This window comes from Uloborus diversus, chromosome 1, assembly GCF_026930045.1.
Source record: "Uloborus diversus isolate 005 chromosome 1, Udiv.v.3.1, whole genome shotgun sequence".
Taxonomy (NCBI): domain Eukaryota; kingdom Metazoa; phylum Arthropoda; class Arachnida; order Araneae; family Uloboridae; genus Uloborus; species Uloborus diversus.
In genome coordinates, this window is record NC_072731.1 from 121,901,853 (window position 1) to 121,914,326 (window position 12,474).

The window sequence follows — 12,474 nt, forward strand, 5'->3', positions numbered from 1 at the left end:
GAGGGTGAGATGATAATCTATGTGGGGGTAAGGAAACAGCAAAAGGTTTGCGATAAACCGTAGTTTCAAAACCGGACTCAGTTCGAGAAACGAGAACATCCAGAAATTGAAGGCAATTATTCTGTTCTTTTTCACAAGAGAATTGAATATGAGGATCAATGGAATTTAAAATAGATAAAGCATCATCAATACTTTGTTGATCGTGATTCATAAGAACAAAACAGTCATCAACATAGCGAACATAGAACTGAAACTGTAGTTTCTGAAACAACTTGACCTCAAAGTAATGCATGTAAATATCACTAAGGATGGGGCTAAGTGGGTTTCCCATTGCCAAACCATCCGACATAGTATAAAATTTACCATAAAAAACAAAGGAACATTGCTTTAGACAAGTATGAGTAAGGAAAACTAAATCGTCAATTTCCTTAGAGGTAAATTGAAATTCAGACAGTCTACTCTGAAGGCATAACAATGAACCGTCGACCGGAACGTTCGTAAATAATGAGTTCACATCAAAAGAAGCCATAAATAGCTGTTTTTACAAATTCAGTGCTGGGGACATCTACACAAATAAATAAATAAAAATGTCCCATGTGGATCTGTATGAGCTACTTGCTTAAAAAAGAACACGCACAAACCGATGAAACATTCATTATAAAAATAAAAATTAAAATAAATAAATAAATGAATAAATAAATAAATAAGAGAACAAGGGACTGCTTTCGAATGCCCTTCATTTAATTTCAAATGTAATTGACAATTTCGGATAGTGGCTTTCTGGTAATGGCTCCGATGACGAGAAGAAAGTTGTGCTATTTGAAATTCTAAATCTCATATTGTCAAGTTTCACATGACAAAAGCATAAATGATTCGAGATATTAATGGAAAAAATCATCTTTTCTCGGTACAATTTAAATCTCATCGTACTCTTATGAACATTAAATTTCACATATGTTTTGAGCATGGTGATGAGTAGTTTAATTGATATTCAGACTTGAAATTCATAATTATAACTCTACTCTTTTTAACTCCTATCTGGGAGTTAAATTTGCGAAATTACTTAAGCTTTAATCTGCATTTCAATGATATAGGTCGAGGAAATTTACCTTTGAGCTTCTTGAAGGATATTACTGTGCTGGAATCATCATTTTATTTCTAGACTCAACAAATTAATTTTCATCATTTTATGGTGTCAATAACCTACTCGAGTTGCTCTTTTAACTGCTTAGTTAATTTTTTTTATCATAATAATTAAATTAATAAATTTCGTGACTTCAAGTTCAGAAAAGGATCTTTTCCCGTTCTCATAAATAACCTTTGAAGTCATTCGATTACGAAACGGTTAAAATCCTCCTTGAGCTCATATTAGAAAACTGTAGAAGGCAGAATATTACTGTAGGCAGGTAATCGTTATTGAATTGCTGTGGGAGACTCCACATAGTGTTAAAAAATTCTTAAGGCACACAGGTAGTTGCTTTAAATATATTATTTCAGATTCCAACGAATTATCCCGTCGTTTAATTAAAACTGAAATTGTCTCCAAGTGCGGTGATACTTTCCGAGACTAAAATCTCGCCAAAATTATACATAAAATGCAATTTCAGGTGACATCCGATGTTGTTAAGGGGAAGAGTTTTGAAATATTTCTCTGAGATTATACGAAATTGAAGTTCTAAAAACGCATTTTTAGAACACTTTTAGTTTCGGCAAACGAACATTTTGTCTAAATCTCTATATTTTAGTTGTTTAAAAAAGCAATGATGTAGCAACCCCCCCTCCGCTCCTTCCTCAGCATGTGTAAGTCAATATGTAGTAAGAGGTAAATAAAACATTCTTTGTCTATATTTTAAACAATAATTACTCCCTTTTTAAGAAACTTTTACACGATCACTCAAACATTGATTAAACAAAAGGTGATCTCGATGATGGGAGGTGTGTGACCATCCAAAAGTTTCTCATTCAGCAAATATGGAGTTCTACTTGGCAAAATTATCATCATTCTTCCAAATTTGGAGTTTTATTCAGCAAAATTTCAAGGTCTACTCGGCAAAATTTGGATTTCTACTCGGTAAAATTTGAAGCTCTATCCGGCAAAATTATCATCATTCGGTTAATTGAGAACTTCTGCCCTCCCAAAAAGTTAAGTTCGGGGCACCTCTGTTGACATAAAAGTTTCACTAAATAGAATATATGACCATCAAAATCGTTAAACAAAAAACTCGAAAGAGGCCTATTTTTAAGTAAATTACATTTAAGCAGTTAGTTGTGTTTATCTCTGACATTGGTCAAAAGCACTGGTTTAAAAAAAACTACATGTTTTTTTTTTTTTGTAGGAAACTACAACTACAACAACTTTATTACAAATTTAGCTATCTACAACTGCAACTACTTTATTACAGATTTAGTTAACTACAACTAAAATTACTTTCTTAAAAATGTAGCTACTACAAACTACTTTTGAAACGTAGTCGCTACTTCGCTACTTTTTAAAAAATAAATAAAAGCATACGCACACCGTTTGAATATTGCACGAAAAAATTGAAAAAGTTGATCAGATTAATAATTTAGCTTGCTTAAACTTGGAATATTACTAAGAATTAGCTATTCTTTCTTTCTTTCCCTTTCAAAACCATTTTTGCCAATATTCGCTGCAAAAAAGGAATAAAAAGTTGAAAGATTGAAATTTTTACTATTCTGCTACTTGAAATATGTAAACAGAAGCAGTCATAATTTCATTTAAATTCTACATCGACGTACATATGAATAAAATTGATTGGATGAGATAAACACATTTTAAACAGATGAGAAAAGTTTTAATTTTCTAGACAGGAATTAATTTTATTGGAATTTATATTTTGGATGATCTAATTAATTAATTTTGAGCATCAAGCTGGGAGGTGCGGACGTGAGTACCATCCCCTCCCCTATCTTACACCACAGATATATATTTTTTTTAAACATAATTTGAAAGCAGTTTCCAGAAATCGCTACAAATTACTATTTTTTTTCTGTTTCGAACTACTCGCTACTCTACTTTTTGAAAAACGTAGTGCACTACACTACAAACTAATAAAAAATATAGTTATTACAATAGCCTCGCTACTTCCGACCACTGGTTGAAAGCAAACGAATAATGGGAAATTGTAGTTATAATAAATCAGAACCTTTAAGGGACTGAGTGAAAGGGAAATTGAACTCAGATAAGTGGATCTGATTTCTCTGGAATAGATGGCGCCTGAGTGTCAACAAGGAAGAAGGGTGGTAAACCGAACGAAGAAAATCCAAGAATCCATTATGAGTTAATCGATTGCGGAAAAGATATCTTCCACAACGATAATTATTTTCTCGCTTAAATGTGTTGCCAATTTTGTTGCGCGGTCAGTGGTATGTGATTCATCTCCTTTCCAGTGAATACTGATTTGATTTAAAGCAGGGGTGTCCTACCTACGACCCGCTGGCTACATATGGCCTACGAAACTGATCCATGTGGTCCCTTGTTTTGTTAAAAATTACGAATTGAAAACAATGTTTTGGAAACTTCGAAATCAATCAACCATCTTCATTTTGTATTAATGATTGCTGCAAATTTGGAGCCAAATGGTCAAAAATGTGTTTCTAAGACAGATGGAAACTTAGTATTGATAAAATAAGTATAGTTATGATAACAACTATTCTGGGTTTGTAATTTGCTTTTCTTTTCGTGCTTTACCATTTTATCTGGGGAAAACGATCAAATAAATATTTTATATGCTTTCTGTTCAGCGAGAGTTGTCTTACGAGGTGCGGCACTCGGGTAAAAAAGAGTTGGATAGCACTGCTTTAAAGCTGCAGAGGAATCGCAAATGCTCATTTTTGAGCCATTTTCCAGAAAACAATAATTTAAAATTAATTTTTTCAGTCTATGGGTTATTATTTATTTGTTTTTAAGCATGCGAAAATCAAAAACAAGAAACTAACTATATTCACAACTTTCTTTTTTCTTCCACTGTAACGTAAAAGTAAAGAGGGGGGAGAAGCCTGAAAAAAGGCTTAATGCATCATAAAAATATCGTAAAAAAAAAAAGATATCAAATTCAAATCATGTTTTTCGTAATCACATGTGTATGTATGTGTGCATGCCGGCGCGCATGTGTGTCTGCGTAGGTATGCAATGTGCAGGCGCATGTGTGTTTAGGCGTGCTCATGTATCTGTGTGCCGTGAGCAGGTATATGTGTATTTAGGCATGTACGTGTGTCTTCAGGCGTGTGTGAGTGGGCGTGTAGGGAGGGCGGATATGGATGCAACCGCACAGGAGGAGCGGATTCCAGTGGACAGTGCTGCTGGTCGAGAACCAGCACTAGAGAAGCAGCACCTGCAGGGGTCAGTCGACGGTGTTGCACGCAGATGACCAGTTCCAAAAATTAAAGGACGTGGAAGTCATTCAACGGTCAAGTGAAAACAATAAACAGTAGCAGTTCGTGAATGCTCAAAAACAAAAAAAGAAAATATAAAAATAAATAAAAAAAAAAATAATTTGAATTCTGAAATTTTGAATTCAAATTATGTTTTTCGCAATCACAAATTGCGACAGGACCGTACTCATTGGTTACTACTCTACTCACTTGTTTCTAGAACACGGCTCTTGTCCCTCCAAGCCTACCTCTCCTCTTGAACGGAGACGTGTGTACTAGTTGTGTATGTGTAGGCTTTTGTGTGTGCGTAGACCTGTGTGTATGAACGTTGGCGTGTGCATGTGTGAAAAGGCGCATGTGTGTATGTGTGTGAATGCGTATGTGTATGAGCGTGTATGCGTGTGGGACATGGACGCTACAAACCAGGAGCAGCTACCGGAGGACCGAGTCGCGCCTGCAGGTGACGGTGGGGGGAAAAAGGCACGGACACCAAAGACGGTCAAATGAGAACAATAAGCAATCGTGATTGCTCAAAAATAAGTGAATAGATAACAATAAATAAATAAATAAAATTGGAAAGTAGGGTTTGGATATGTTGAAAATAGGTGCCTGTCGTTCTGTCATGAATACGTTTTGAGTTAATAATCCGATTTGAACGAACATTTTTCTTGTTCGAAAGATCTTGGTGAGGAAACCTTATTCCCACGTATCACTTTTTAATTGAACAATTTTTCGTTAAATTTTCAGCTGTTCAACATTAGCGTCTGCGGGGCAATTTAAAACAAATGTAAATTCCAAACCCAAACCTAACTTCGTTGGAAAAAGCTCTTCATGAAGAACACGTATGGAAAAGAGTTTTTTTCGATTTGAACACTTTTTCGCTCAGTTTTGAAAGTTCAAAAATCTTAACATTAGCTCCTATGGGGGGAAATTAAGGTCAATGTAGATTCCACACACGCACACACACAAATGTAAACGCAGATTTGCTTCAAACAAAATTTGTTGGAAAAACTCTTGATGAAGAACATCTATAAAAAAATATTTTTTAAATTTGAATAGTTCTTTGTTCAATTTCGAACAGTTCAACAAACTGAACAATAGCACCTGAGAGAAAATTAAGGGCAAATAAATCCAGCACTTAAAGGCAGATTTGCTTTAAGCATACTTTGTTGGATAAAGCTCTTGATAAAGAACATATAGAAAATATCTTTTGATTTGAACCATTTTTCGTTCAGTTTTGAGCATTTTAAAGAACATTTACATTAGCGCCTTCAGGGAAACTTAAGGTCAATATACATCCCGAACTTAAAGGTGGATTTGCTTCAAATAAACTTTGTTGGAAAAAACTAGACGAAGAACATGTATAGAAAATATTTTTTTTTTCATTTAGCTATATTAAGGAAGAAGGTGGAAAGAATTTAGATATATTAAGGGGGAAGGTGGACCCTCCTAAAAAGGTGGATTTGCTTCAAACATTGTTAGAAAAAGCTCTAGATGAAGAACATGTATAGAAACTATTTTTTTGATTTAGCTATATAAAGGACATTTTGTGAACAATTAAAAAATTTTCATCTGTAACGATAACGCAAAAAAATTTTTTTTTGCCACCAAAAAATTGGGAAAATGTGCAGATTCAGAATATATTCTCAATTTTTGGTTTCAAGAAATATGAAAAAAAAAAAAAACCGTTATTATCAAAATTGAATGAATTCACCGCTCAAATGCTTTTGCAAGAGCTGCGGAATGGTAAAATGATCAACTCCCGACTCAGACCCCCCCCCCCGACTCCAGAATTTTAGGGCTTTTGACTTTGGCTCCTGTACCTCAAAATGAGTTCAACTTCGAGTTTGCGTCTTCTACTCTGGCTCCGCAGGCTTGGCAGCAGACTCAATGGGGGAAATGACGAACTTGGGACCTCAAAGTCTTCGACTCCCACTCCGACTCCTTTCCCCGAAAATTAGTCCAAATCCGATTCCACAGCCATGATTTTTACTTAAAAAAATGATTGTTAAGATAATTTGCTTTCATTATCATTCTAAAATTTTGATTATTTAATTTTATTTTTGACAACGGGAAATAAAAGGAAATTCGGAGTCATTTATTTTTTTAACAGAAAGAAAGTGCCTTGCAGCCGATTTAATTTATAGAGAAAATTATTTATTTAAGAGGACATTTTATTAATTATTTATTGATTTTCTAAAGTACGCTTTTTACTTATTTAATTTTTGTTAATTTTTTGAATTAAACCTATTGTTACCCAAAAGAAAGAGAAACCAACTTTTTTTTTATTGTTTTATTTCAATATTATATTTATTTTATTTTATTTATTTTTGCTTTTTTTATATTTTTGAAAATAATAAAATATTTTTTTGTTGAAAAAAACAATTATTTTTAATTAGCTGCATTGTTTAAAAGATACTTCTGGCCCCTGCCAGCGTTACGTGTGTGACTTTTTGGCACCATTTCTTTCCAAAAAACAGTAAAAATCAATACGATATTTTTTTAATGTCTCTTAACAACTTCTATTGGAGTTACAGAACAAATGTAAGAGTTTTTAGGTGACAGTATTTTTTTCCTAGGATAATTCTAAAATTTTTTATAGAATTTTAAATGCAGCTTTACGTGTGTGACTCGGAAAATCTAAAAATAAGCTGTGCCTCATATTATTTTGTAATTTCCTGTAAAGTTTTAAAAGGTAAAGAAACAGAGTTTTTTGTACATGTGACTAAATATACCAAGCAAGTAATCCATAAATATTTTTTTTCTACAACTTGTACAATGGCAATAAAAAATATTTTCTTAGCGTTACGTGTGTGACACCGGAGCGTTACGTGTGTGACCGCATGCAGCACACACACACAGTTGAGGGGGATTTTCTAGTAAAAATCCACTGTTAGCGTCGGATCACAGTCAAATTGCGGACAGAGGTTCTTTGGTGCTCAGGAACTCAGATGGAGATTTTTCTCCCCCCCCCCCCTGAAACTGTGAATCCACCCCCTTCCCAGCGGGGATTCTCCTAATTCAAATTTAGGCATCGGGTCTTTGCCAAATTTGGCTCAAGAATTCACATTAGGTGTCGCCTCTCTATGGGGGGATCGACTCCCCTTAGGGGTTTTTTGAAAGAAAATCCGTGAAACGGGATAGTTAGGCCTATTATAAACAATGATAACATTTTTTGAATTAAAAAAAAGGCCTAAGACGTCTGAATTGAAATTTTGAAGCATAAAATTGCTCTTTTCTACACATCGACGGAAAGTTACACACGACTTTTTTATTTATGCCTGATTGTTAAAAATGCGTCACTTGACAAAACTCTCATATTCGAAATAGACCGTGCAACGCCGGGCAAAGTAGCCAGTAAATACTTAAACTTGAAGGATTTATTCACAAAACAAAGAATGAAGAGAAGTTAATTTTTATTTGTATACGATGGAAAAAAAATGTCAAGCTTATATTTAAACTATTACGAACTTCTAACACTTAAGACAGATCGGGGCACGTTTACGCGGACTCTTTTCAATGAATTTTCTAATTTTTATGTTTTAATTTAGGAAATTTTTAACATTGCGGTTTTATGAAGCAACTAATGGAGTCAAACTTGGTATATTCATTTGTTGCTCCAGCTTGTGTTTTCAACCGTTAAAAAAATATTTTTGTGTCCAAGTCGGTTGCGTAAACTTGCTCCGCGTATGGGACACGTTTACGCATATTTAGTTTGACACCTAACGTAGTTCTGTTAGTGTTTTGAACATAATGTCTTACCATCGATAAAGTAAAACAAATTTATTACAGACTAAACAGTGTATAAAGTTGAAGCTGAAGGGGCATGAAGACAGAACTATATGATTGTAAGCTATAAGATCCGAATGTGTAACTTCATTAAAAATTAAATGGTAATTTTCAAAACTAAATCGCCGGAAAATACTAAAAATGTTTGAGACAGTTTGAAGCGAAAAAAGTGTCAGGGGCTCGTTTCAGTAAGACACAGTCAGAATGATCGTAAAGGTGCTCCGACGTTCAACGCATAAACTTGCCCAGTCACCAAGTTTGGACATATTTTTAATGTTCAAAAAAGTTTAATAACATTTCAGTTCATACAAATACCATTCTCAAAAAAGGATAAAATTCTGCTACTTTTTATATCTTTGTTTTTTCTTAACTAAGAACTATCTTTCACAATAAGCTTCAAAACGTTCAACACAAAATTTACTCAACTTGGTAAAAATCAGATTTTTCTTTCTGCATGCTAGAAACGAAGCTCGACAGATGATCAAAAACATATGAGAAGATTTGTTAGGGAGTAGCATCAATTTGTTATGACTGTTGGATCTCCAGTTATAATTCGTTTTGAAAAGAGGGCACTGCGTAAACGTGCCCCGGTCTACCCTACTTATGTGGTTTAAAACTATTTAGAATGTTTTAAATCATCTGTAGAATTTATTCACTTCTCTTCTCAAAAACCAAAAATTATCAAAAAATATTACCGCAATTTAAGGTAAATATAGAGCATTGTACTTTTTATCTTTATGTATGTAGATTGCGAATACACTTAGTTTAAATTGTTCTTTGGGCATGAAATAAACAAGTCTTACTTACTTATTTATTTATTAATTATTATTATTCTTGATTACTTTTAACTCTCATTGAGTCTTGGTTTCGGTGCCAGCACAAAATATTTTAGTTGAATTATGTAAAGTACTTTTTTCCATAAAAGTGGTACGTAAAAATGGTTTTATAATGAAAACTATTCAGGAGCGTTAAGTGTGTGACATCTTTCAAAAAGCCTCGCTAAAAATTTTCTGCCGAATGTTTGAAGGTGAAAGTCTGGTTACAGCTATTATGTATCAAGTTAATTTATGATATGAGATATTTTTCTTCTAGTCCTCCAATTTGACCTTGGAGGAAAACTTTGTTCCTTTTGCGTTACGTAAGGGATCAATAAAAAGTGACCTGCAGATTTTGGAGGGTTAAAAACTTATGAAAAGTCTTTATTAAAAAAATTGAGGCATAATTATAGTAAAGCATCTGTGTTGATGATATTTGATAAATTTTTCTCCAAAAAATGAATGATTAAGTATAAAATTGGCTCTTACATTTATTTCACTAAAAATGCGTTTTTTTTTTATAACATCGTATAAATATTATTAAATGAGGTAAAAATCTGATATAAAAATATTTTAAACTCAAAATTGATGCTAGAATTGAAAAGTATAGATTTTTTTTTGTCAAAATATAAGGTTTGTTTCTATTTCTTGTGAAAATTTTTTTTTGGTATGTAGGGACCACTTTTCGTGGAATTGCCGTACTACTATATTTGTTCGGTTGTTTATTTTTTACGTATCTATTTCAACAGATTTTGTTTAGAAATCAGCTTAAAATGTTAGGTAAAAAAAGAAAAACGTTTAAAACATTATGACCCGACTACTGAAAAAAAAAAAAAAAACACTAAAAGGTAAGAAACAAGGTAGGTTCTGTTTTAGATCCTCGTCTTATTGAGTATAACAGATCATCTTATATGTTAGATATTACTATTTATTTAGTTCTATCTATTCCATATTAATGACCTCGAAAATTCTTCCTCCTACTTCGGGAGCTTTAGATGCTTCATTTCTAACTCCGACGCCGACTCTTTTATCTCAAAATCAGCCCGACTCTTACTCCGGAAGCACTGGCAAAGTTGCGGACTTGGAGGGAAAATAACGAACCCCGACTCTTTTGAGTTATAAACCTGTCTCCCAACTCCAACTCCTTTATACCTCAAATTTAGTCCGACCACCCAGTCCACGACTCCGCAGCCCTAGATTTTACTGTGAAATAATGGTGGTTGATATATGATTTGTTTATTTTCTTCCAAAATATTTAATTTATTTATTCTATTTCTGTTTCCGAGAAATAAAGGGAAATTCGGAGTCTTTTCTGTTTTAACAGAAAGAGCTCTGCAGACTTTTTCTTTTTTTGATGATGATAAATATTACTTATTTAAGTGTAATGTTGTTATTTCTTATTCATTTTATAAAGTGTATTTACTATTTTTTTGAAAAGATTTTTGGCAACAGGGGAAAAATAAAATACGAGGAGCTTTTTTTTTCACCCATTAGGACTCTGCTTTACTATTGATTTTTTTTTTAATGTATTCATTTTGATGCGCTTATCATTTTTTATTCTTTTTGTAAGCGATTAAAGATTTTTTTATGGAAAAGTATTAGATGCATTGTTGAATAACAGAATTAAAAAGAAAAATAAAATACTAATCACTTTTCAAAGTGCACTCAAAAGGATAAAATAACTTTTCTGAGTCAGAAAGGACAGTTTCAGTATTCCTGTAGTTTTCAATTCTTCCAATAAAATGACACCACAAACGAAGAAAAGTGCGGCTCAAGTCATGAAGATAATTTCTTGTTATTTAGCTTTCAATCATAAATTGGAGTGTTGAAACATGCATATTTTTCTTAACGGGAAAGTTTGGTTTGAAATGACCTGTGCCGCACTTTTCTTCGTTTGTGGTGTCATTTTCTTGAAATAATTGAAAACTACAGGGATACTGAAACTGTCCTTTCTGACCCAGAAAAGTTATCTTATTCTTTTGAGTGCATTTTGAAAAGTGCTTACTATTTTTAAAAAAAATTCTGTTATTTTATTCTTTTTAGTGTAAATGTATTTCAGAAATAGAATAATGTTACCATCACGAAATTACACCTTATTTTTCATGTAAATGCTCCATCTTAAAAGAAAACGAATCCTATTATACGCGTCTAAAATTAAAGCAACTGGCCCTAAAAAGTTATCCTTGTTCCCCTTTAAGATTTATTTGTGTGCTAAATTAGAACAAACTAATTTATGTTTCACAGCATACAAGTTACTCGCGATAAAGATCTTAATATGTCTTTTTACTAAGCTCCGTTATCGATTATTGGCATAGATGAGGATAAAAATCCTAAGAAAGCAATGATATTGAATAAATTTTATGCTTGCTCCAAAGAAGCCTTGAGATTCAAAATTTTCATTATGACTACTATTAACATTACTGTTGCAAGGCAACACAATTTATAACAATGGGTTTTATATTCAAACATTTAATGGTGAAATTACATGAAATTTGCTGTTTTCCATCCAAACTGAAAAAATAATTTTATTTTAGAGTTTTAATTTTACAGCGTTAAGTTGTACCTTAAGATTAAGCAAATCATTTAGTGAAATCTCGAAGTCTGTAAGTGGTGTACTTATTGAGATATAAGCAAAAGCAGGCCTCAGATTTTTCCATGACAATCAGGCCAAGTATAATAAAAGTGCTTAAAAAGTGCTACTACTTTATTTGTTCATTTATTTATTTTTTACGTATCTATTTCATTTAAAGAGCGAGGCATCTTTTGTTTCTAGAAATCAGCTTAAAATATTAAAAAGTTATGTTTGAGATGATTTTCAGTCTTAGCTAATTTAGAGGATATTAATGAGATATTAGGATGTCAATGTGTTGTCAATCCAAGAAGACATTCGGAATGTCATCTTATTTTATAGAAATGAGCTGTCCCGATCGTGCTCCGATAGTTATAATAGCAGCAGGCCCTGTTCTATAAATTTGGGACTTCCCTGCAAAAAATGTGCAGCGACCCCAAACTACCCATAGAATGTCTCCAGACCCCCCACCCCTCCCCTCAAAAAAAAAAAAAAAAGACCGAGTGATTGTCGTCTATTTTTAACTGCTTCAATATATCTGCAGAAATGCAGAATTCATTTTTTAAAATGCACTACAGTGGTTCCAAAAGTGTTCGCACACTTTGAAATTTGTTATTAAAACCAAAATAACGCGAAACTGAATTCGAATATGACGTCCAATATTTTTTCACATCATTCCTATGTCATTCTAAATACAACCCAGTAGTTTTTTTTTTAAATATTGATGAATCTTCTTTTTGAAATGGATTAAAAAACGAAAAGACAGAGAAATAACACACCACGAAAATCATCGTACACTCAAATATTTTCGAATAAATTCACGATTGAAATTATCATATGTCGTTTTTTTTATTACTTTTGCATTGTGTTGACCCTTAAAAGTCATTTGGCTTTAATTTTTTGCTT